This window comes from Sphaeramia orbicularis, chromosome 13, assembly GCF_902148855.1.
Source record: "Sphaeramia orbicularis chromosome 13, fSphaOr1.1, whole genome shotgun sequence".
In the NCBI taxonomy this organism is placed as follows: domain Eukaryota; kingdom Metazoa; phylum Chordata; class Actinopteri; order Kurtiformes; family Apogonidae; genus Sphaeramia; species Sphaeramia orbicularis.
In genome coordinates, this window is record NC_043969.1 from 8,791,699 (window position 1) to 8,817,193 (window position 25,495).

Here is a 25,495-nt window from a genome sequence, read left to right on the forward strand (position 1 = left end):
ACGGTGAGTGATGTGCTCTGAAGATTGGATTCTCACCATGCTCCTCAAGCAGATGATGGATGTTCCTCCCTATGGAGAGAGGCAGAGCGACAAGGGGAGGTGGTGCCACACAAGTTACTGGGGCTGTTTATCTTTCTGATCTGAGAAGGATGTGGTGTAAAGCGCTCCTCTTGGAAGGAGTTTCCACCCACATGTTTCTATACTGGTACACCCAAGATCTGCTTTATGTGCTGCACTGAGCTGAAAACTCCTGTGAATGAAAATGACTCTTGACAGTGGTTACACTTGCCACATACCAAGTGCACTATATGCAATGTAGCACTGTCATGGTACAGAGACATTCAGCTTTAATATGTGTACTCTGCATAAAAAAAAAAAAAACAAAAACACTTGGATTCCTGTTACTGGTGTATACAAATTAAAGACTTGGAACAACATGAATCAGAAAAACTATATTAATCAGGATGGGAAATTAACTTTTTTCATATAAAACTGTAGTTGGCCAGCTGTCCCTTGTGGTGTGTTTTAAGAACAGCTTTTTCCATTTCTTCAGTATTCTACTTGTATTCCAGTGTGTGTATACCAAAATGTACATGGACAACAGGACTGGAGTTTAACGTTAACAGAGTTGTGTTTGCATAATCATGATTATGAGGGTCAGGGGAGCATAATTTTAGGACTCTAAAGTTAGACAGACAGATGAGTTTTATAAATCAGTATATAAATATACATAAAGGCTAGGAGATGGGTAGAGTAATATGCTCAATAACTGGAGGATGAGACGGTAGCCAGTGGGGTGTAGTCGGAGATGGCTGTAGTGATTGTCCCAATTAAGCTTCTCTGGCTCTTTCAGCATTCAATTAATTAAAGTTTCTAAAGCCTCTTATAGCTTAAGCCATTATCCAAAGTTCTTACAAGTGTAGATACTAAACAAGAATATGGAACTAGCAATAAGAACAGTGTGATATCATCAAGATTTAAAAAAACTCACAAACAGAAAAATGATTGCAATAGATTCCCTTTTTGAATTAAAATACAAGAGTTATAATTGTTCCTCTAATGGCACTGCTTGCAAATGCTTTTTTATTGAACTTTGGAAGAGGAAAGCAGGAAGTTTCCACTTTAATAGTTGAAACCAGATATCTCTCCCCTTACCTCCTACCTCTTCCTCCACACTAGTCGTGTCGTGCTCACCTGTTTTCCTGCCATATCAATCCACCATGCAAAGCGCTGTACCCAAACCCCAGGGTCATAGTGAGGACACAGTCCACAAATGCTCAGCTACTGCAAATCATCTCACCTCAGTTGACCTTGAACACACTGTGTATGTGTCAGTTTACTTATGCAGAAGTTGTACATGACTGATGTCATCAGTGTAGTGGAACTGAAATGAGTGTTAATAGGAGCATGGTGTTTGCACACACACTCCATTTTTACAGCAGCTGATTTGATGTGCCACAATAGGACAAAGCCCAGATGTTAGTAATGATATTAATGGGGGCTCTGTTCTGTTAAAGTGTTGCAGCAATCTGCAACAGTGGGCCAGTGTGTGCAGCATCAGAACCCTGACATGACAGTGGCTAAATGCAATTAATCTGTCCCTAATTTTGTTACATCCAATTGCACCTTTTGTACTGTGATACTTTAAGTTTGTTTTATATATTTTAGAATGTATGTCATTATAATATTGTAAAATATATATATATTGTGGAGCAAACTTGCACACTTGTTGTGGACTGAAAGTCATATTTCTAGTACTGGCATGAAGGTAGCCAAGCGTCCTCCAGTTGAACAAATAAAATGGCATGAAAAAAATGTTGTGCTCAAAGATTTCATCGAGTTAAAGTATAGCCTACCTCTACTGGTCATGCTTACAACATTAATTGTGCTTTGTGTTTTACTTATAAGCAAGAGGCGCAAATTCAGTAAAAAACCACCATAAATTCACCACACTGGACCTTTTTATTACGTGAATTATAGGTGGGGGCAGAACCTATGGGGAACAGCCATTGCCAACCAGAAGTGATGTACCCTCATGGATTCTGGGTGATTGAGTGCGTGTAAAAGAGCAGCAGTCAGTGAGCACATGTTTGTGCAGCCGTAAGCTTTGCTCTCCACCATTGTCCCAGGGACACGACCCAGCACTGGTTGATGATGTGTCATCTTAGACTGGTGTCTGCTGCAAGGGGTCAGTGACCAGTCCATCTCAGCCCAGGTAATCAAACAATACAATATTACTGCATCATTACTGGTGCTGGAACAACCCATGAAGGAGACAACATGTTGCTGACCATGCCTGACTGACAGAGCGGTGACTTAGTACTCACATGGACTTGACAACTATGGCCAGACAGAACAGTTCGTATTATACTTGATCTTTTGAAATGGCTTGTGATGAAAATTCACTACAAGTACCCTTTAAACATGTTACTTTACGTCTATAGACCTTTATGTTAGGGCTATTTGATTTGATCATTTGATTAATTAAAGCCAATAATTTGCTTTCTGAAAATAGATGGAAAAAATGCCAAAATAACAGATTTGAGATTATTCAGATGAATATCTTAATTGCAAAAAAAAATTATTTCACAATCCAACCTGCTTACCTATATTCACTGTGAGTATTGTTCTCCAGTCATATGGCAGGTAGTTTGAGTAAGAATGATGTTTTGTTCTTATGTTAATGTATACAGCAAAAATCTAATAAAATCACAAATCATTCATGACAACAGAAGAAAATCTAAAATATTTTTGGGCATATTTTAACTTGAAGTGTTTACAGATTAAAGAAATACTATAAACATACTAATTTTATTTGTGCTAGCCTAGCAACATAAATGACAATAACTTGTAATGCAACACTGTAAAATACTAAAAAAGGGTAGACGTCAGAGTATTATTGTTGTTGGTGGATTTTACACTTAAACAGCGTAACACTGTGATCAAAAATTGTTTTTGAATGTTGATAAACCCTGTTGTAAATCCTTTATCATCCATGATTTAATATTTTGGCCCTATTGCCCAGCCCTACTCTGCCTCTAATTTGATCTGACCTATGAGCCCAGCCATTGTTGAACCACACCACTCTGAATGAATAATTGACTTGTCTGTGTGACATAGATGTTCTCCACTAGGATCCTGTTGCTCCACTGACGTTAAAGAGCATTGTTGCCTGCTGGGTTTCCTTGCAATGTGTCAAAACTTTGTTCACAGCAGTAGGTTTCATCTAAGAAGATTCTGATCCTCTCGGTTTTCATGTATCTGACTATTTGAAGGTTATGTCATGGATTTTTGGTGTGCATAGAAAGTAAAAGAAAATCGTCAGCTGTTGTGGCTTAAAATATTTGGCTCTATAATTCTTGCTCTATTTAGTTGTATAGATTAGTGTGTGCCATAGCATTCTGAATTACCCATGAGCCATTGCTCCATTGCTTTGTTTGCCTGAGGCAAAATCATATTTTTGACATTCAGTTTTTTGGGGGAAGACTGAAAGATGTTTGATCAAAGCAGTGCAAATATAGATCAGAAACTTCTTTCACACACAAGTTTTTTTTTCCACATTTCTATCCAAAGTTTATTTTGCATTTTTAATAAATATTAATTAATGTAACACTTAAGTATTCAAGTTAATTCACACATTTGACTGTGGCTAATGATTACTTTTCTCAGGGGCACATGAGGCCACAAACTAATTGTGGCACAATGAGCTCATTTAGCTGCCAAACTGACATGGTGCTTTTGAACTGCTAACATGCCTCCCAGTTAAGCTCCATGTTATCAGCACTATCCTGTAGAGTGCATGTCAAGTTGTCTTTGAGCATGGCATGTCACACTGGTAAAATATGTTTCTAATTGGTTATTTTAGTAGGGAAGTCATGTCAACGATGAGAATGATTCTCTCCAGTTCCTCCAAAGATAGCAAAATACAGGGATTCAGACTGACATTTTTGAAGAGTGTTTGACCAAATTTGTTGCTCTAACTTTGGCATGGGTTAAACTTTTTTCAGTTCAGTTGAATTTAAAGGAGATTGAGAGATTGTGTTTGTGAGATAATTAGATAGATTAGATGATTGTGAACAGGTGGATTAACAGTTGCATAAATCTTTATCTCACAAATATAATTTACACAACTTTCAAATGCTGTATAATAATCTGATATTAGACTAGTATGTGACCTGTGGGGAACCACAGGTTGTAGATGTGGTAGTTTTTGCTAGGGAGAGCAGACTTTTGAAAAAGATGCAAGTCTATATTTTATAGTAGTAGTGACATAAAAATCATTCTTTAAAATGTAAGTGACACCTACCTTTAATGAGTCCAACTACAAAGCAAACTATGCAATCACAAAAATAATTAGAGTAAAAAATGTTACTTACCACAAAATTATGTTTTCCCTCACAAATGTTGATGTGTCTGCCTCACGGCACTACAACTTCCCATGTGGACTAAGGACTAAACTGAGCATGTGCAGAGTGAATTAGGTGAGTCCTAAGTTGTTCCTGATTGGAGCAATTGCAAGAGTTACAACTGACCCCTGTTACAACTGTCCCCAGTCTCCCCTACACTATTAATACCCAGATGTGCCTGCAGAATGCTAGGCTTGCGCTATCCTATCACTACATCGCCATTGGCGGTGCATTTTCCTGGTTGGTGAAGTTGTTTTCAACCCGTGTAGCCACAGTGGCGAAGGTATTTTTTAGTAAAATCAACCAACTTACATCATGTGACAACTTGGTTAAGCTGCCCTAAGCATACACACACACACCCCCGAAGCATACCTGATAGCTGCCGTATCCACCCCAGAAATCGTCACCACGTCATCATCACCTGATTCGCCCGCAGTTGGCGGCGGTTTTTAAATACTCGGTATACTCGTCACCACAGTCCGCTATGCGCCCTGCTGCAGGGACCCAGACTGGCTGTGGCTTTTTGTGGCTACACTCATTTCAACTAATGTAGCCACAGTGGCTGTATCTTTCATTTTCCTAGCGCAAGCACAGGAATGAAGCTGTGAGGTAGACAGGAAGTGCACGGTAGGGCTGCACGATTAATCGATTTTAAATCGAAATCGGATTTTTTAATTAGGACGATTTTTAAAAAAGGGAAATCGTAAAATCGATTTCATCTTTCTTCTGCCTCCGGGCCGCGCGCCTCCGCGTGCCCGCGGGCTACCGTAGGCTCTTCCTGTGACAGCGGTCTTTCACAGAAGTCCGTGTAATGACCACAGACATTAAATCTGTTAATGAGCCCGCAGTACTTATAGCAATATAAGCCGTGGCTTCACGCAGGGATCCCACAATTGAAATATAGCGAGATGGGGATCACTCATCTTCCGTTGTCCCGGATCCGTACCGTACTGTCTTCCGAACCGGGTCCGGGTCTCAGGGTCATCAGCCTCAGCAGAGGAGCCCACACAGCCCTGTGCCCACACACATGCACCAGCTCCAGGACAGAATCCCTCCAGCGTGTCCTGGGTCGGTCTGTTCCACACACAGATCCCTCAGTTTAAATAGAACCACATGTGGATCACTCATATTAACCTGGTCCACGCACACACGACTGATGCCTGTCACTGACTGACACTGGTATCACTGCTGTGGGCCAGATACCCAGAAAAGGGGGAAAAAAAAAAAAAAACTCTTTTTTTTTTTTTTTTAAATAATTAATTTAGTCCTCTTACTTGCCTAATTTTTCATTCACAAATGTAAGTTCTTTAACACAAAACCAAATATTGTTTATATTTTGTAAGATGTTGAACTTTATTTAAAGCTGTTAGATAAATGTGGAAACAAAAAGGCTATAAAAAACATAAGTATTTGCTCTGATTTGGACATTTTATTATAGTGTATTCCCCCTGACAAACTTATGTTATTTTCTTGTTGTATACATTGTTTGTGTACTCTACTTCATTTCAAAGATTTAATGAAGAGAAAAAACAAAACAAAACTGTGGGTTCATCACGTGATCCCATCACAGCTTTGAGGTCAGAGCAGTGGCTTGCATTGTGGGCTGCTCATGAAAACGACATGCTGACTTCTGTTGTCTTTTCTAGTTATACCCAAAAATAGAAATAGAAATCGAAAATCGAGTTTTTAGAGGAAAAAATCGGGATTTTTTTTTTTGCCAAAATCGTGCAGCCCTAGTGCACGGACATGGGTGTGTGTGTGGGGGGGATTAGCGGTCTATCCTTGTCAGAATGGGGGGGCGGTCCGTAATTTTTGGACGGGGGGGGGGGTAGAGGTCCATCCTTGTCGGAACGGGGGGGATATCAGTCCGTGATTCCATGATTGTGTGTGTGCATGTGTGTGGGGGGGTGATAGCCTGATTGTCCGAGCAGAAGTGAAAGTGAAACTGACAGGCTTTACTTAACTCTCCAGGCAAAACACACACACACACAGGAGCAGCGAGCAACAGAATGTCCGCAGCAAAAAAGTTAATAAATCGGCTACATATTGGCCGATGTTGATTAATTGGTGTTAAGATATAATCTGCCAGCTGATTAATCAGTCGGGCTCTAATCTAAAGTACTGGCTAACAGAAGGCAGAAATGATGTGTTCATGAGAACAGGACCCCACAGTAAGACTCCTGTCGCCATCAACATCTGTCTATAAAAAGATTCATATCTACCTGGTGTATTTTCTTTTGAAGGAAAGCTAAATTTACTTTGGAGAAAATGTTTTGGGATGAGATGGACAGCAGATATTTTCATACTAACAACAAAGATACAGTATGGTATAATGGCAGTTATGTATTGGAACTGCAGTTGGCTTTGCAGTGAATTTCTGTTTTTGGTGCATATGAGTGTAGGGCCGACAATTTCAATACGCTTTGTATTCGGGTAGGGATAGTGTCTGTAGTTACACAGAAAAAAAGAACAGGAGAATGCTGCTATTTGTCCTGGCTGGCTGTCGTCTTTTTTTTTTTTTTCTTCTTTGTGTGGGCTTATTTACCTGCTGACAGTTGAACAAAGAGCTGGGCATCAGGTTCAGGGAGGTTTTAGGTTCATAATTTTAGCAGTCATCAGGTTGAGGTGTGGCTGTACTTGATGCTGAGTATTTGATGGTTTACTTATGGCTTTCTTCACTACTCTGCTGCAATCATGACTGCAAGGAGGAGGTAAAGGAGCACCTTAGGGCTCCCGACAAAATCATTCATCTTCACACCACTTTGGCACTGATGACACGTCTCAGCCACTCGCATTGATGCTATTTCAGACTAGCCCCGTACACTTCTCAGACAATAGAAATGACTAGTCGCTGGAGAATGTTTTTGAATTGAAACACATAAAGCTTGGAAGTAGAGAAGGTAGATGAGGCAGAAACGATTTAGAGCTTTAGTGTCCCACGGGCCTCCTACTGATAAATGGTTCACCCCCTCTCCCCTCTAACCATCATTAAAAATGTCAAATCATTAAAGGCTGCCGTTCTCGATAATCTCTCCCTGCACTTTGTTATGAGGCATCTTCTACATGCCAGCTCAGGTTGCTGTTTCCTCCTCTTGTAGAGACTATGAAATTCCCCTCTCAAGTGTTTTGTGCTAAATTGCAAGTTAACCTCAATTGTTGTGTACAGATTGTTTTAACTGTGGATGATAAACAGAGCAGAAGACGACAAATGAGTCAGGTATATTGATGGTGCAGAGAGCTGTGTGCTAGTTCAGAGCATAAATGCTACATAGTAAGTGAAATGGCAATTGGAAATGTATTGGGACATTGTGACCAGAGTGGTAGAGAAAACAGGGTGGTGACACTTCCATTGACTCCCATTGTAAAAATTGGCGCAGGAAATATGGGCCTACTTAGGTTTGTGGTGGCACCAATAGTTTCAAACATGGAGAATAGCGGTATTGGAACACATTCAATTCTATTGCTGCTGGTCTACCAAGCGGTATTTTAATAAGATATGGTCGGCTTTCAAGTGACCAAGTGTAGGCCTTTTTCCTGTATTAGCAGACATTTATGTTGTAAATTGTTTTCCTTTGGTATGTGTTAGCGTTTGTATAGATTTATATCTTATACAACTGTTATGTTTGATTTTCAGCTGTATCCCGATATTTAGCTAGCTTGACTTCTCCAGCTGTTGAGATTTAACCACTAGGCTATAACTACAAATTATGGAGTTTCTAAGGTAAGGTAATGTTAGTACAAATTTGGTTATCAGCGGGTTTTATTTTACTTGTTTTGCTGAACCTCATGGTGTTCGGTTACATTTGTCAGCTGAGGTATTGTGCCAATTATTGTCATTTACTGCAGGTACAAATATGGGTCCACTTTGAAAGTTACTTCATTCTATTTGTAATTTATTAACATTTCATAATGGCACGTGATGTTTGTGAGTAGTTTTATTTAGGGCTGTGCAATTAATCGAAATTCAATTACAATTTCGATTATTACACGCAACGATTACAAAAATTATGTAATCGAGAAAAAACGATTATTAATTTTGAGTTGTTTTAATTCACGCGCACGCAAGCTACCATGAGCTGCTCTGCCCCGTCCCCCTCTAAGCTACTGCTGCCAGCTAGCCGGCAGGTCCACCCCAAGAGGAAAGTTGTACCTAGCAGTCTGGAAAAACGGCAAGAGAATCACAGCAGAAGTGCTCGGTAAACAAAAAAGGCAAGTCAAATTCAATTGTATGGAATCACTTTGGGTTTGATGAAGAAGACGAAGAGCAAAAACACATCATGTGCAAAAAGTGTTTCGTAGTTGTGTCCGCACCGACCGGTAACACAACAAACCTTTTTAACTATCTAAAGTTTAACCACCGCCACCTTCATCATAATCTTATGAAAAACTAAAACGCATAAAAACAACTCCGTCTACAACTTCGTCCACAATGCAATCTTCAGTCTCCGAATCTCTTTACGCTGCAACTCCCATATTAACCTAACCCTAACCTGTATAACCCTAACGTACGTATTCTAGATGGCTGATGTATACAGAAGGCCTTAACTGAAACCTCACGGCACGCCACTGAATTTACTATGTTTCATACTACATTGAATATACTTAAATTTATAATTTGCACTTTACGTGAGTTTTTTTTTATTATTGCTACAGTTCTATGGCAAGTCTATAGCAGTTTAATTACAGTGCACTATTTGTTTACAAAAGGAAACATACTTGAATTTACAGTACACTTATTTGCATTCAAAGATTTTTTTGTTTCGTACAAAAGTGAACATACTTTGTTTTAGTGGTTAAAAGCTTTATTTATGTTTAAAGAGTATATTTTACATTGTTTTGCAAGAAAAAAATAAACAACTTTAAGGTTAACAAATAATCGTTTTTAATAATCGTGATTTCAATTATTGCTAAAATAATCGTGATTTTTTTTTTTTTCTATAATCGAGCAGCCCTAGTTTTATTTGTCCGGCGGTTGTTTCCTTAACCTACATAAACCTACTACTAAATTTAAAACTTTTCAAAATAATAGGCTAAATGCTGTACTTTCAGTGGTCAACCCCACTACTCAAAAGCATAACTGACACAAACATACATGCAGTAGTGCAGCCATGGTTGGAAATATATTTGTGTGTGATTTATTTTGAAAGTTACCATGCAATAATGCACTTGTTGCTGTCTGTCCAATAGAAGAACATGACAGCGCACGGTTTGTTTGGAACTATTGAGGGTTACATGAACCATGTGATCACCGTAGCAGCGACATCAAAGCATGTCGCAACTCTCTCTCTCCATGGCTCTGATTGTCTCTTGTGACTAGATTACTAAATATGGGCGTCGAAGTGAAGTTGGAAGCCCTCTTAGTGTGAACAACATTGAGCTGTTAAAATACTTAACTTCATCCCACCAGTGAGATAAAAAGAACATATTGTGTTCAGTTAACACAGCTTCCCAGTGTAACTAAACCTCCTCAAACATTCATCATTCTAAATATGTATTTGGACTGCCTAGTACCAGTTGACACACGGCTGTTGAAACTGAACAGAACACAACTTTCCAAGTGGCTCATCTGGTGGCAGGTGCTGCTAATTTTTAACCGTCATTTCCAGATGTTACAGAACAGAGAGAAGAATAATCTAGATTGTCCAACAGAGCAGGAACAAGTACAGTCTGACCATGTAATAAAAACGTGAAACAGTTTACCCCTCATGTCTTTATGAGGCACTGAGATTCATGAGCTGCACATGAACTCAGCATTGAACACTCTGCATCAAGCAACCTGCACTGGTTAATGAGCATAGTTTTTTTCCCTGCCAAAACTCACTGACAAACTGATGTGTGCATGAAGGACATATCTGTACAGTTATGAGGCTTACATTGTGAATAGATTTACTTCCTGACACATTGTTTCACGTAGTACTTTTGCCCACAGTTTTCCAGCTTAACTGACAGGTGAATGGCTTCATTCCTTGTGGGCCATTATCTTATTAACAGGATTTTGCTTCTTTGCATACACTGTTAAGGATCACACAGTTACATTCATACTGTTAAGGGTTGTACGTTAATTTGCTATTCTTTATTATTCCAGTCATAATATTTCATAGCAGACACATACATTTAACTAATTGACGTTTGTCATGTATGCACATCCTCTGACCATATTGATGTTTTCACATTCTGTGCCTCCTAAAGGAATATTTAAAAGTTCACTCTTTATCAGCTGCCTAGGGTTTAGTTACGCTTGATTGTTTCTTTCCTAATTTTGCATTGCTTAGATCACTTTGACTTTAATTTCCACATCTCAGCGGCTGTCACTGGATCAGTATATGAGCAGAGGAGGAAAGAACAGTTGGTAAGCAGTGAAAGAAATCGGAGCGAAAGCTACTGTTAAAAACATGCAATCCACAGTGCTGTCTCTTCAGACTACACGCACATGCACACACTCTGACACACATTAGGGCCTGAATCAGTGGGATATGTGTGTGTCATGGGGCCACTTATTTCAGTGGGTCAGATCATTTGTAAGAGGTGCACTCAGTCACTGCTGCTGTCACTACAGCAGGGTGCTCCCATCTTGTTTTATATTTGATTATCTGATTATGAAAATCTCTTTTTGTAATTTACTGCAATTATCTTCCCAACTAAGGCTGGGTTTTCCCTACTGTTGTAAGGCTTAGGTACAACACCACTTAAGCCAAAATACTAAAATAAATCAATGTGCAGATCATCAAAAGTCAGTAAAATGACTATTTTGTAATAGTTATACTTGGTCCCCACTGTACTGCTTTAGGAAATTTAGTTTTTGAAGTGTTTGGTCATGGTTTTATTATCTGCTTTAGCTTCTCTGAATTTTTTGACATAATGTTTTTTAGTTTGCTTTTTTTCTGTGGGAGAACCTGCAAACCTCCCATTTCTGCATCTAAGTTGTGGACAATTTGGACAAAGTGCCATTGTAGTGTACGATTTAGTGAAAATAAAAGTACAGGTTTATTGTCTTAGGATAGGACCCCAAAATTCCACACCTACCCAATCTTCCCACCACACTTGCATCCTCCTAAATCTCCCACAGACCAAGGTAAAACTCTGTTAGGGGCTTTTTTTAATTGTGACCCTTTTAAAAAAAATAAGAAAACTAGAAGCACTCGGAGAGCGCAGACCTCCGCCAAGGCAGATCAGTGCCCTGGATTTCGATGAAAATTTCAGGAAATGTTGATACTGGCACAAGGAACAAATGATTAAATTTTGGTTTATGGTCGGGGATGGGGGGGCCACTGATCTGCCTTGGCGGAGGTCTGCGCTGTCTTTTCTAGAAAAGCACTTGTAGAGCGCAGACCTCCGCCAAGGCAGATCAGTGCCCCCCCACCACCAAAATGTAATCATTTGTTCCCTGTCCCAGTATCAACATTCCTTGAAATTTTCATCCAAATCCACCCATACCTTTTTGAGTTATCTTGCACACAGACAGACAGACAGACAGACAGACAGACAGACAGACAAACAAACGCTGACAAAAATATAACCTCCTTGGCGGAGGTAATAAACGGATGCTGTTGGTGCATGTGTTTGATTTAATTGTTTAGACACTGCCTCTGATGGCACATTAATTTTACAACTGTAGTGTGATCCAAACTCACCCTGTACCTCACAGCATGCCTTCGATTGCCAAACAGTTCCCCCATTACTCATTTGGAAGCATAATTATCAAAATAACATCCCTTGCTACATTTTGTGTGTGTGTGTGTGTTTTGAAGGGAAGGAACTGGGACTGGCAGTGGTGATTAATTAGTGATGATTTGTCATCTATTACATTCACAAGTACATGATACAACAGTCTATTCAGGCTAACAGAATTTTCTCTTCACTTAACCAGATAAATGAAACAAGTTAAACACTGATGTGTTTGGAAATTAGGCCATTGTTACATACCAAGAACATCATTTTAATGTAGCGTTATAGTAAGAGTGTGTGCCCTCTGTGCTATATTGGAAGCAATTAAACAATTATTAATCATTAACTAAATAAATCTTATAAGTCATAACACTAAAACTACAAACCAACATGTACAAAAACTTGTATCTTAATCTAAACTACTTGTGAGCAAACCCTTGTACACTAATGCACCCTGAAGACTGCCTTAAACACGAGCTTATAGTGCACACAAGCGTCTTTTTAATGTTTTAAGTGGTCTTAAAATGTGATGAATATTAAGACTGCTCAGGCTCATGAATATTCATTAGAGCAGAGGTCTCCCCTCCGTCCATGATGCTCCTTTTATTCCTTCCCATATCTCGTTCTCAGTAGACACTAATTTTGAACAACTTTATTTTGGCCTGCTTTTGAACTAGATCCAAATAAACAGTCTTTTTCTCAAGTGAACACCCACCAACATCACAGCAGCGCTGCATATATAATGTAAAACTATATATCAGATCTTCACACATAATTGTACTGTTGGGTATTGACTGTTTTGAGCTTATTAAGATTCTCAGCCAACTGTGTCACAAACTTTTGCACTTATCACCAAAAGGGAACTGAGTGGAATACATACCTCTGCCAAAATCCCACCATCTTCTAGTGTCTGAAAATGCCTTATCCTATATTAGAAAAAGTGAAATGGAAAAAAAAAAAAAAAAAAAACAATTCTGCTCCATTCTCTGGATCTGTTCCAAAATGTAATGGGCTCGCTCTTGGCTCGTACCCTACCCCCCTAGGTTTCATGAAAATAGACGCACTTGTGTTTGATGTTTGACTGTCAGGAAAACTACACAAATGGATCCATATGATTAGAAAATCTTGATGATAGTGGTAATTATGCTATCAACATGGTGTTAGAAGTGGAAGAACCACATGAGCATTTGGTCAGTCATTGTGGACGTGTTGACATACACTCATTAGTATTTAGCTCAAAGCACTAGAATGCCTAATAGCAGTGTGACAAGCTGACGTGGCTAAGACTGAGTAAACAGTGGATGGGCCATTATTTTGACACTGAAATTGACTGCTATGTAACAATTTAGCAATGTATATTTGTACTTCAGTTTTGAAACCAGCATGGTTAAAATGTAAGTTAATGCAACACTGTAATGTAACAACCTTGCTACTATCACCCTAATCAAACCTTTTCATCTTTTTTTCTACAGAAAACAACCTGAGCTTTGATGTTGTGGCCTGTACCCTGTTGACTTGGCAGAAATGCAATTTTCTCAAGACGGCTGCACTCGGATGGATTAGGAGGTTAGCTTTCAATCCCGCAGCCACCTCTGTTTATCCACTTTCATTACATCCATCAGCACTGCTTCCATTGTCTTTTTTTCTTCTCTTATGTCTATATTCAAACTCCAGAGCTGGCAAAAACTGATGTGCAAGATGATAGTTGTGTTAATGGAAAGATGACTTTCTGTTTGTTCAATGAAGACTGATTGCATAGTGACCCCAGTAAATGATCTACCTTTGTTTGAAAATGATGAAGTATCTTTTTGGCAATGGGAAGTGGTGCATTATTAGTAATGTGAAGACAGATTCACTAATGATTGATCTCCATGATGTGCCCCACACTCTGTAACCCAGCTCTGGAAACCTGATCAGACTGGTTTTGCTTACCTGTAGGTGCAAGGAACCTGATCCAAGGTGACTACTAAATATTTGAACAGGTCCGAACGCAAAGCAGCTGATATACTACAGGATCAGAGTATTGGCTAAGGTTTCATCCCATGCAAGCCTACATCAGTAACCTAAAGCATGTTTCAAATTTGCAGTACAGCATACCCAGGTGGAACTAACCACATCTTTAATGAATGGGAAGGTTAGAAGCAGCACAATAAATCCATAAGGCTGAAGGTACCAAGCAAATATTTCAACTGTACAAAACAGCCGTAACAGTGACGTAAGAATCTCAGCCTCAAAAAGCACATTAGAGGTTAGACATGTTTCAGTAAGAGGCTGCCTCATTAACATTTACCTTAAATGTGAATCAGACAGAACATTTGGCGACTAAATAGCACTGCCTCACATCTAAGAGTGACTCATGTGTCACATGCCCCAAAACAGTTGAGTACTTTACTGGGTGTGATAAAGACAAACTTTACATTGTTATTATTCTTTACACAAGGCATAAAAATAGAAGAACCCTGACCCAAAATCCCACTGCACTGTACGTTTCAGGCAAACAGAGCTGCTTTGGTCACCGGGAACACAATATAAACATATCTTAAGATAGCCTCCGTGTCATGATTGCTTTAGTCCACTAGCTAGTTATTATTAAACACTGTTGTTGTAATTATATTGTTTTCATCCATCTCTGTTTATCAGACCATCAGACTAACGTTACCTATCATTGACTGGAACTAGTACATACAACGCTAGTTTGATATCCTATAACCAGAGCTGGTTGAAAACTATAGCTTGCTAGTCTCTAGCCATAACAGTTCGAGGTAGTGGGCTAGTGCTCGCGAACTATACCAGAAGCCATTGCGGGGATGTAATCATTAGTGACTTGTCTGCAGCCTATATTGCTTTGGGTTAAATACCGATCTTTGAGAATTGAGTCTTTTGTGTTTATCTGATGAATCGATTAGTTATGAATATAATCTACAGATTAATCAATTATTCAGATCATGGTTAGTTGCAGCCCTATTAAATACCAGTGAAATATTTATGTCCACAAATGCTGAATTGAAGTCTAATGTACTATACTAGGTGTTTAGTGAATTGCTTATTTTTCTATGTAGTGATCTGATTTGCTTAGTGTCTCCTTTTGGGCACTTCAGCTGACAGTACCAAACTGCAATAACCAGTCTTGTCTCTGCGTGTTTACTCTGTGTGGATATGGCACCCATACAAGTGGAATTTCCAAATCTGGATACACTCAGTTAAGGTGAACCCAGTGCTCCCCGCTCCCATGACAGCTCTCTAATTTTCCAGCTAATAGGCTGGGTTTCATCCATGGATCCTTTAGCTCTTACAATAACAAGAATAGCAACAGGCTTTGTCCAGTATTAGTTGGATGTACAGTTAGACAGTGAATAGGCTTTTCAGTCCCTTTGTGTAGATAAACTAGATATGTGTGCAGCCCATTCTTTAAGCACTTTAATGTGGGAAGAAGGACTAATGGTTGTAGCCAAGTTTTAAAAAGCATGCCAGAGATGTGCTGAAGAGGCCGAATATCCTGCTAGTTATCCAGTCTTACTCCACATTCATATTAAACAGAAGACTCATATTTATGTTGCATTACTATTACACAATGGATTAGAATGTTTAAAGTTTCTCTTTAGAGTGACCCACCCTTGGACTCGATGACAAAACCAGAGCCACACAAACTCCCAAAGATGCCGTATTTAAATAAAGACGAGGCTCCAATTTGCACAAACCACAAGCTTTCTTTTGTGAATGAGGTGTAAACTGCTTGGCAACACAGCTACCCCAATTGTACGCATGACAATATAGGAGAGTTTTTGTAGTTGTCTCCGGCTTTTGAATTGTGATCCTGTGTATGCGGATATATGGAAGAATGTTACCTTGGGATCTTTCTAGTGCTGCTGCGATTAGTCGACTTAGTTGACGTAATCGACCATGAAAATTAGTCGGCGGCAATATTTTTTAGTCAGCAAGTCATTTTACTATTGATTTCCTATTTATTTTTGGCCGTGGCACCTGGGGACTCCATGCCAGCATTGGCGCCTGCAGTACCTCAGAGGGAGAGATACCCCCGTCTTATAAGCGTATTAAGTTTCATTACCCCCGCTCTTACGGTTCACCCCCATCCCCCCATTTCGCGGATCAGTGCGCACCCTTTCATCCCCTCCCTCCCTCAGTCTGTGGATCAGTGCACACTCGTTCAAACACACACACTCCTCCTCCTCTGGTTTGCAGATCTGTGCACAACCCCCCCACCCCCCGGTCCCCCGGTCTTACGTGGAAAACATCCCACTTTGTAACTTTTTGTTTGGTAATATTTTAGTTATTTATATTCTTTACATTTGTCATTGTACAGTGACATTTTATGTTTTAGCCCTTGAGTTGTATTCAAAATACAATAGACACAACAAAATAAACACTTGATTTTTTTTTTTTTTTTTTTTTAATTAGTTGTTAAGATTAGTCGACTAATCGAAAAATTTGTCAAAAAACTAGTTGTTATTGGCAGCTCCAGATCTTTGCTCCAACAAGTAGCTCCCAAGTGTTTCTTCTACCCTTCCTCAACTTGTAGGTGTATCTTTATCTGTGAAGCAGGAAATCATTTGGACAAATGGGTCTGCTATTGACTACCTAAGCTGTCTGGAGTCTTTGACCATTGATCTTCACATTATAAAATTCAGCATTTACATAATGCCTAGACTTGGGTTATCTGTATTAGTCTTTCCTATTTTCTTAATTTTATCAACCATGGTCTGTCCCTTTGATCAGCTGTCTCGAGTATTCTTAGTATTGGTACTGGAGGCAATGAAACCATGAAAATGTTTCATTTCTTGTAATGATCTGTATCTCTACATGACTTTGCAGACTTGACTTGACCTACAAATGCATGCATATCTGTTAGGGAACCTTTCACATTTAAACTGATATGGTACTGATACTCGGTTCCTGGGAACCGGTACCAGTGTACAATGGCACCTGTTTTCAGTACTTTTTGTGTGGTGATTAAAGTAATTTTGTCTAGTAAAAAAAATTGTAAAAACTACTGAATTCTGAATATTTGTTTCTCAAAATCCAAGTGAAATAACACAACATGAAATTTGAGAAAAGTGTGTGCGGGAGAGGGCAAATAACTTAAAAATAAATGTAACATGTAGGGCTGGGCGACATGGAAAAAAAATCATTTCATGGTAATTTTTTTCATATAAGACAATATCGATGTATCACAATATAAATCAAATCACTATTTTTGTCAAGCTTAAATTTTCCGTTACTCATAAGTTAGTTGTGAAGACATCAGAAGGTTATTTTTGATTGAAATATGATTTATTTTCTGTCACAGGTTGAACATGACAGATGTGCTGAAGAACATTATACAACTATTTCAGATAAATAAAACAGGTACTTACATTTAAAACTAAACCAAAAGTCTGACCAGCAGGCAAAACCTTCCAAACTTTAAAAGGGAACACAAACAAAACAGACCATCTTCACCAAACAATAACTGACATAAGTGGCGTAAAACCGAAAATAGTGCTGCCGTAATCAGTTGACTCAGTTGATGTAATCAACCATGAAAATTAGTTGATGGAAATTTTTTTAGTTGACATGTCATTTTCCTATTGACTACCTATTTATTTTTGGCTGCACCACCTGGGGAATCCACGCCAGCATTGGCGCCTACAGCCGTACCTCAGAGAGACCCCTCTTATAAGCATCGTAAGTTTCATTTCCCTGCACATACGGTTCACCCCATCCCTCCATCCGCAGATCTGTGTGTACCTCATATTCATTGTTAATGTGCCCCGCCCCATGCATACCTCATTAATTCTTATGGTTCCTCATCCCCCACACCCAGTTAGGGTTACATATATTCGTTCAGTACACAACTGCATTGCATTGAAGCCCCCAAAGCGAAATGATTAGCACCCTACTTTTCAGTAACCCGGTCACCCGAGTTCTCGATCACAGTTTCTCCTGAGGAAACGGTCATTATCTCCTGCTGCAGCCCAAACATTAGCATGTGTGCTGCAGCTACCCTTACACCTGTGCGGGGTGCATCAGCTGAACTTGACGTGGCTCTAGCGTGATTGGTTCGGTGCGGCATTACTTAATTATGATTGGCTGTTCCTATGTCTGTCAAAACATTCATGAAGGAATTCTATCAAAATTGTTATCGAGTATGTCTCATATTTCTATTCAGGAAAAGTTATTATGCAATATATATTGTTATCATTTTATCGCCCAGTCTTAATAACATATATAACATTTTTCAAACTGGAGTATTACAAACTAAAACAAACCACTCCCTCTAGCATGAACTGTACTGCACATGTTCAGCAGTTCTTTTTCAGGAACACAAACATATCTACTTTTTCTGGCAAGAGCTGAGCCCCCTCCACACTGACTTTTTCTTTTGATGCCACTTCTTCTCCCCTGTTGCTTGCTATAGGTGAGGAGCCGCCGGCTGCTGCAGGTGCAGTGACGGTGCCTGGTGCGGGAGTCATAGCCTGTGCTCCTTTGGGGCTTTCGAACATTGTACATTCCTCAGCCTTCAGGTGTATATTATGTTTGACTGTTTCCTCAGGTTTGAGGTGTTGCTGTAGCTGGCTTTACATTTACATTTAGCATTACAGATATTTCAACGAGCTGAGTCTGTATCAAGTTTAGCAGAGTGGAGCCACACCCTCAAATGCTTTCTATCTGCCACACTTGCTATTATCATCATGCCGCCACTGACTTAATCACACTCTCGTGCGTTCATTGCCATCGTCGCATCAGGCAGACACTCCATCACTCTTTCCTTGACACACACAATGCAAGGATGCATTCAAGTACCGAAATGCGGTACTGTTTGACTTTACTTGAATCAACACTCTGTAATACCGACAGAATTCGGTCAGTATCAACAAAAGTACAGAATTCAGTACTGATCCCTAATGTCTGTTGTGTTTAGTTCTGGCCCACTCTTCCTGAACCCTAGTTAAGGTCATTCAGCTTCTTGCTGCACTCCTATCAATACACTAAACCACATCAAAACAAGGCGGTCCTGCTGCATGCAGCCACAGCCTTCAGCGTGGGTGGGTGTTCTTGACTCTGTTATGAATGTGGTGAGTGTGCATTTTTTGTACAGTGAATGCTCCAGTGTGGTTTTGTTGCTAGAGTTAATTTGAGCAAGTCTTATTGCATTATGTATGCAGAATTCAGCATAGAACACTCCTAACACTGAAGAGTGCATGCATGCTAAGAGTAATGCTGTTGTGAGATCACTGTGGAGGGGGTAACTAGGAAAGAGAAAGGGCTTTCTTGTCTCCCAGGGGAGAAAGATGAGAGGGAGAGAAGCATGGAGGTAGAGAGCGGGGGATGGTGTCAGAGTCAAGAAGACAAGTAAGACTTGGGAGGGGCACCTTGTCATAACTGAGTTTATTGTGTATAAACATTTTTAAATCAAAATGCCTTACAGAATCCTGCTACACTGCTCAGTTTAGTTTTACTGAACAATTAAAGTCAACTGTAATGTAGAAGTACAAAACAATTTACACCTGAAGGGTAAACAGTTTGATTTCAGAGAACGTGGTCTCCACCCTTATGACCCAGGGGTAAGGACCTCAGCTCAGACGAAGCCGATGTGGAAGTATCTGTTTTAATACCACTAACGACTACTGGGATTGGCTCCAAAAATCCCTGGCTCCAACGGACATTGAACTTTACACTAAAAATACTAAGTCAATATATTTTTTTTTTCCAAGAGTCATTCAGGTCTCATATGTTTCATTTGGAACCTGTAAGTGATCTGGAGCTCCATCTTAAAATTATTGTTCCATTAATAAGATCGTAGGTCAAAAAGAAGACTTAGGTGTCTGCCATGTCTGCCTTCTGATTGACAGGCATGTATGACAGCTTGCCCGCTTGCCAAGTTGGACTTCCGGAGTTCCTGTTTGTTTAATAAAACACATTTTCTTCTTGACAGACAACACCACTGTAGTTGTGGTGAACAGATTCTACTATCAAGACTGTAAAATGACCTACATTAAATTGTATTATATCATCTCACAAGTACCTAAAACCAGATGCATGCAACAGCAGTCCCCTCTTAAGCAGTGTTTTTGTCCTGGTTTTACTGGGGAACTAGTTTTGGGATTCCTGAACACCATTTACTCAGGTGTGACCCTATTCCCAGCTCAGACTCTAGAGGTAAACTGAGCAGAGGACAGTAGAATTGTCTTTGCAGTTAGCTGGGGGACAAGACACTATACATAAGAAATGCATTTGATCCCTGCTGTTCATTAATGAGAATATGGTCAGCGAGGCTTCCAAGTTGATAACGTTTATATGCCATTATCGCCTAACCCCCCCTTGCCCCCCTCTAACCAGAATATTGCTGATCCACTCAATACAACTCGTGTTAGATCTTGATCTTGAGTTACTTTTAATGTTAGATTTGGGTACATGACAGACTTGTAAAAGGCTGTTGCTTTCTTAGACACTCTTTTTGACTGGCCAAGAATCTGACTAATTTCAGCAGAACAAAGTGGAAATGAGCTGTTAATCTGCAAATGTGTGTGCGTGTGTCCACATTTCTTTCCACTGTTTTCTTGAGGCATACAGTCAATGCATCTGCGAGAGTGGGTGGTTTTGTAATGCTTGGGAAAGACTTTGAGCGCGCTCCACACTAAGCCCTCCTCTTCTCCCTCCCTCTCTATCTTCCCCTCTGTTCCCTCCTCCCTCTAGCAGCTGTTTTCCTGTCTTAGCTGGAAACTGGAGCCAGGCTGTTTTTCCCCATCCTCGCGTCACAAGCAGGAACTCACTGACTTACCATCATACACAAACGCACACACTATGTTTCTGTCTGTTTCTGCTCTGTCCCACTCTCGTCTGGCTGTTGACTGTGTGCTGACCTCAATTTGGACTAAAGACTGAGGCGCAAGTATTCCCACTCTTCTACTTGGCTGCTGTGACTGCATGTTCACATTGCTGTGTGAGTGCCGCCTGACTGTTTAGAGAAATGCTTTCATGGTAAGAGTCTTGTCCTCTCACACAGACCACTTCTGTCTCTTGACCTCTTGCTTTTACTGCTTTCAGATATTTTCTAGGGTTTTCTCGTCTCTGTTGGGAAGACTGCTGTAGACGAATCCCTTGCCATCTTTTCCAAAAGTCTTGGTTTTTGTACTTCAGCCTCTCTGAAGTGTCTGTATGTTATCATTGTGTCGCAAATGGGAATACATTTGGGTTTCATTTCTTTATTTTGAGTGAAAGGTAAATATTGTACAAAGCTGTTATTAAGTTTAAAATTTCCCATCCAGAGAACCTGTCTTCATGTATAGATGTTAATGTAGCTCAAGTATTAGTTAGGTTTGATACTTAATATTTCAACTCAGCTGAAATAAAAATGGTTAGTGAAATCAGCCCAAATCAACTATACTGCCTGCTTATCAAACTTTATCCGTCTTTATTTATTTGGGTATTAACATGTCTCATAAACAAGCTTCATAAAAAGACTTATCCTGGAATACTATTTAATCAGCTCTTGGTCCTGCAGCATGACTGAACTTTCGAGTAGCATTTCACTGTGGATAACTTAGAGGTTTGGAGAGTGATACATGATAAAAGACTGAGTGTTTTGTTACACTGCTGCTACACAGACCCGTTGAGTCCTGACTCATAATTACATTTGGCCTAACCTGGAAGTCTGAGCTGGGTAGTCCTAAGTAGGGATGTGGGCAGCATCTCAAAGTACTTCTCAGCATTAATGGTGTCGGCAGAGGTGTAAATGGCCTTTGTCAATGGCAATGACTCAGACTGTCAGACCTGGCTTTTTGGCTTGTTGCTGGTAACTATCTGGTCTGGAGTCCATGGTGACATAGCCCAGAGCCCTCAGAACCCAGATAAGTTGACATAGGCTTCTAGGTACGGTTAACATCAGGATTCCTTTTGGCACAGTAAAGGTTGACCAAGCATTAGTGGATGTAACTTTTTATTATAGGGCCTGATGAAGGTTTGCCACACTAATCCTGAGAGATTATAGATCACAGCATTCATTTTAGGCTTGAACTTTTGCTCTGTTATAAACTAAACAACATTTGTATTTCTTAGATGTTTTACGTTCTGTCAGAGAGAAACATTGTTTTTAGAAATCTTTGCTCCTGAAGAGCTTGGATTTTCCTTTAGTGGTACATCATGATTACAGTCACTTGATTCAGATTATTTATTTGAACTCATTATTAACCCTAAAGTGACCTGTCTCAATATTTTTGGATATATATGCCATGTTGATACTGTCAACAAAATACAAGTCATAAAATAAAATTATATCACTGTCTCACTTAGGGATATAATGATTACCAACACTTAGTATTACCGTTTAAATTCTAATCATCATGTTAACTGTGTTTGATTACCGCACTTTGAAAATCATGGTGATACTGCTCATTTCCTGGAGAAGCAGATCACCCTAACATGTTTTAAAATCCCCATTCTTTCAGCATATTTACATTTGTTCATTTAACAGTTCAGGGAAATATGATTGTGTTTCACTTTCTTTTTGTGTGTGTACAATGGTGTATATGTGTGACATTGTGACTGATTTGATATGGAAAATGGTCAAACAAGCTCCACTATGACCTGTCCAACTACTTTTTTATCCCACTCAAAAAAACAATCAGGAATCGATAGGATAATTGATAAGGAATTGGATTGGTAAGCAGAATCGACAATGGCATTGATATTGATGAAATCCTTTTAATTCCCACCCCTAGTGCAGATATCTCTTAGGGTCACAAGGTGCCATCTTTAATGCACATTTGTATGTTTGATATTTACATGTTAATATTTCAGTGTTTCTGCCACAGAAAGTACATTGTGCATGTTATTTCTTTGTTTTTTTTTTTCAAAATATAACTTGTTTACATTATTTCAGTGTGTGTATAAGTACTTTTTGAACATTTTGAGCAGATTTCAACAATACTGTGATAATAATGATAACCGTGATAATTTTGGTCACCATAACCGTGATATGAAATTTTCATATCGTTACATCCCTAGTCTCACGTTAGTGTTTTCCACTGTCTCAACTTTTTTTCTTTGTGGTTGTGTTTTTGTTATCAATTTCCTCATATTAAAATTCGATACATCACTTTCACTAGTTCAGTGCTTCAGATGTAGTAATTTCTTTAGTTAGGTATTTATTTAATCTGACTAGAAGTCAGTATTGTGCATGTGTGATAAGCAACTCAGGGTTCCCGCAGGTCTTAAAAAGTCTTAAAAGTCTTGAATTTACAAACTGTCTTCAAAAGGTATTAAATTTGATATGGTAGGTCTTAAGTTATGTTGCCATGAACTTGTTCATTGTGTTTTGTTTAAATGAGTCTGTTAAATGTCCAAACTGCAAAGAAAGTAACGTTAGTTGACTCAGTTCCACCCGTTCCAACCCGACATTTTATATTGAAATTAGGAACCAATTATTGCTAACTTTGCAGCTCCCGGTGAGAAATGATCACAGAACATTCAGCCCAGCACACGTGCTGCTGTCAGACATGCACATGTCACCCAAGAAAGTTGACTTTAGAAATGTTTTTGAAATGGGCATTAAATTCGCACCGAGGTAGTCTTAAAAAGGTCTTAAATTTAACTTGAAGAAACCTGTAGGAACCCTGTAACTAGATGATTAACACTTAACTTTAACTAGGAATGGACCATAATTTTTAAAAACTGAACTGAGTGCAAAAACTTACTATATAAGCTGACACTGAGCCTATTAAATGCACACTAATACTTCGATCATTATCTGATTTCTAGAGTTATCAGATAATTCAAGTGATTGTGTAAATGGCATAATCTGATATATTTTATAAAATAACAGCAGTAATCTGATTAAGAGAAACTGGATTAACACACCTGGATTTCTCTCAATTACTCCCATGTCTTCCTGCATGTATACTAGTTTATCTGATTTATTTAGTTCTTTTACATCTGCGCATGTGTAAAAACAATTAAAATCGTAGAAAGTGGAAGTTACATTGTGAAACAAGACGATAACAGGAAGTGTCAGTCTACCATCACTATATACATACGTACTCCGAAAGAAATCCGATAATGGACTGAACCAGGATTTTGATTATCACATTTCTTAAGTGCATGTAAATGTGTCAGATCAGATTATTCCAATTATCTGATTACTCACAGTTATCGGATTTTTATTGTCATGTAAACAAGCTCATTGATTAAATTGTAAATGTATTTGACTAAGGCCTTATCACAGAATCTCAGGTTTGGTTCCAGGCTGTTTCCTGCATGTCATTCACATACTCTCTTTATCTAGATTATATAATAAAGACACAAAAGGCCAAAAATGTTAACATATGGGACAGAATAACATTATCAGTGCTGAAATGTTTCAGAGTTTTGACCGTAGAGAGGATATTCCATATCATTTCATTCTTCATCATTGCTTAGACATGGTGTAGCAGCAATCATATTACTGGTTTCTCATTGTTGATTTTTCATTTGGACATTGAGTATAAAGGCACCTTCTATCCAACTCAAAACACAAGTGCCAATACATCTAACAAAGACCTGCTCACCTCTGGCCTGGACATATACATTTAGTGCATATTACAGGGGAAAGGTAGTCATTAGTATAAGCTTATAGTTAAAAAAATAACCTCCACTATTGCAGAAAGACAAAAGGAAAAAAAAATATCATAGAGACTATTTTCACACAACCTGAATCTGTAATGACATACCAGACTTGTTATTTGCTCAGAATATAAATGAGAAAAGTCAGACAAAGTTTCAACCCACAGTGTAGTTTTCTGTCTAGCTCTGCGTTTGGTGTTGTCAGATCCTTTTTATTTTGCTTGTAGACAAAAAGCTGTCTGACAAAGAGCACTAACCTTGAAATATAATGCGTATCTCTGTGGCTGTCTTTCCCCCTTAAGCTGTTATCGGCATCCTTAAGTTATCACTGGAGACTGCGTTTCTTTTAACTTGCCTTGTAATTGAATGATGTAAAAGAAAATGAAAGCAAGAGGTAGCAAAGTGTTATGGCCCATAATGGGCTCAAGGAGGAATGGGAAATGGGGAGTAATGAGAGACACAGGATGCATCTCTTAAATTCCAGTTTGAGTTGTTTTGATTACTATTTATAAAAGCACTGGCTAAATAGTAGTCAGGTATTGTATTTTCGTTCATTGTAAAAACAACTGAAATGTACACATGAAGTTTTAGTGTGTTAGAGATGCACCGATGCCAGTATTGGTCCGATACTGAGTGCGTGTACTAATACTCCTACTCGTAAAAGTGCTCCGATACAAACACACTGATGCCACTTGACGGCATCGTGATGTTCACCTCAGTACAGCAGGTACATGGCAGAGGGGTAATGTCAGCAGTGTGGAGATTTTTCACAATAAATGAGTGAGAAAAGTAACGCTGACTATAAGTTACATTAAAGACACAGATGG

General features: G+C 39.1%; 1 protein-coding gene across 4 annotated transcripts in view; it reads left to right on the top strand.

The window, feature by feature from the left end:
* Positions 1 to 25,495, top strand: part of LOC115431493 (SPRY domain-containing SOCS box protein 4) — a 59,818-nt gene that overhangs the window by 8,087 nt on the left and 26,236 nt on the right. For 2 of the 4 annotated variants that reach the window (XM_030151889.1, XM_030151885.1), the window contains exon 2: positions 13,544 to 13,637. The exons of 1 other annotated variant lie outside the window; for it this stretch is intronic. The gene's annotated coding sequence lies outside the window, so the exon portion shown is untranslated. Of the gene's footprint in view, positions 1 to 13,543; positions 13,638 to 20,800; positions 21,051 to 25,495 lie in introns of those variants that run through there. One more of the 4 variants, XM_030151886.1, reaches the window with a different exon arrangement.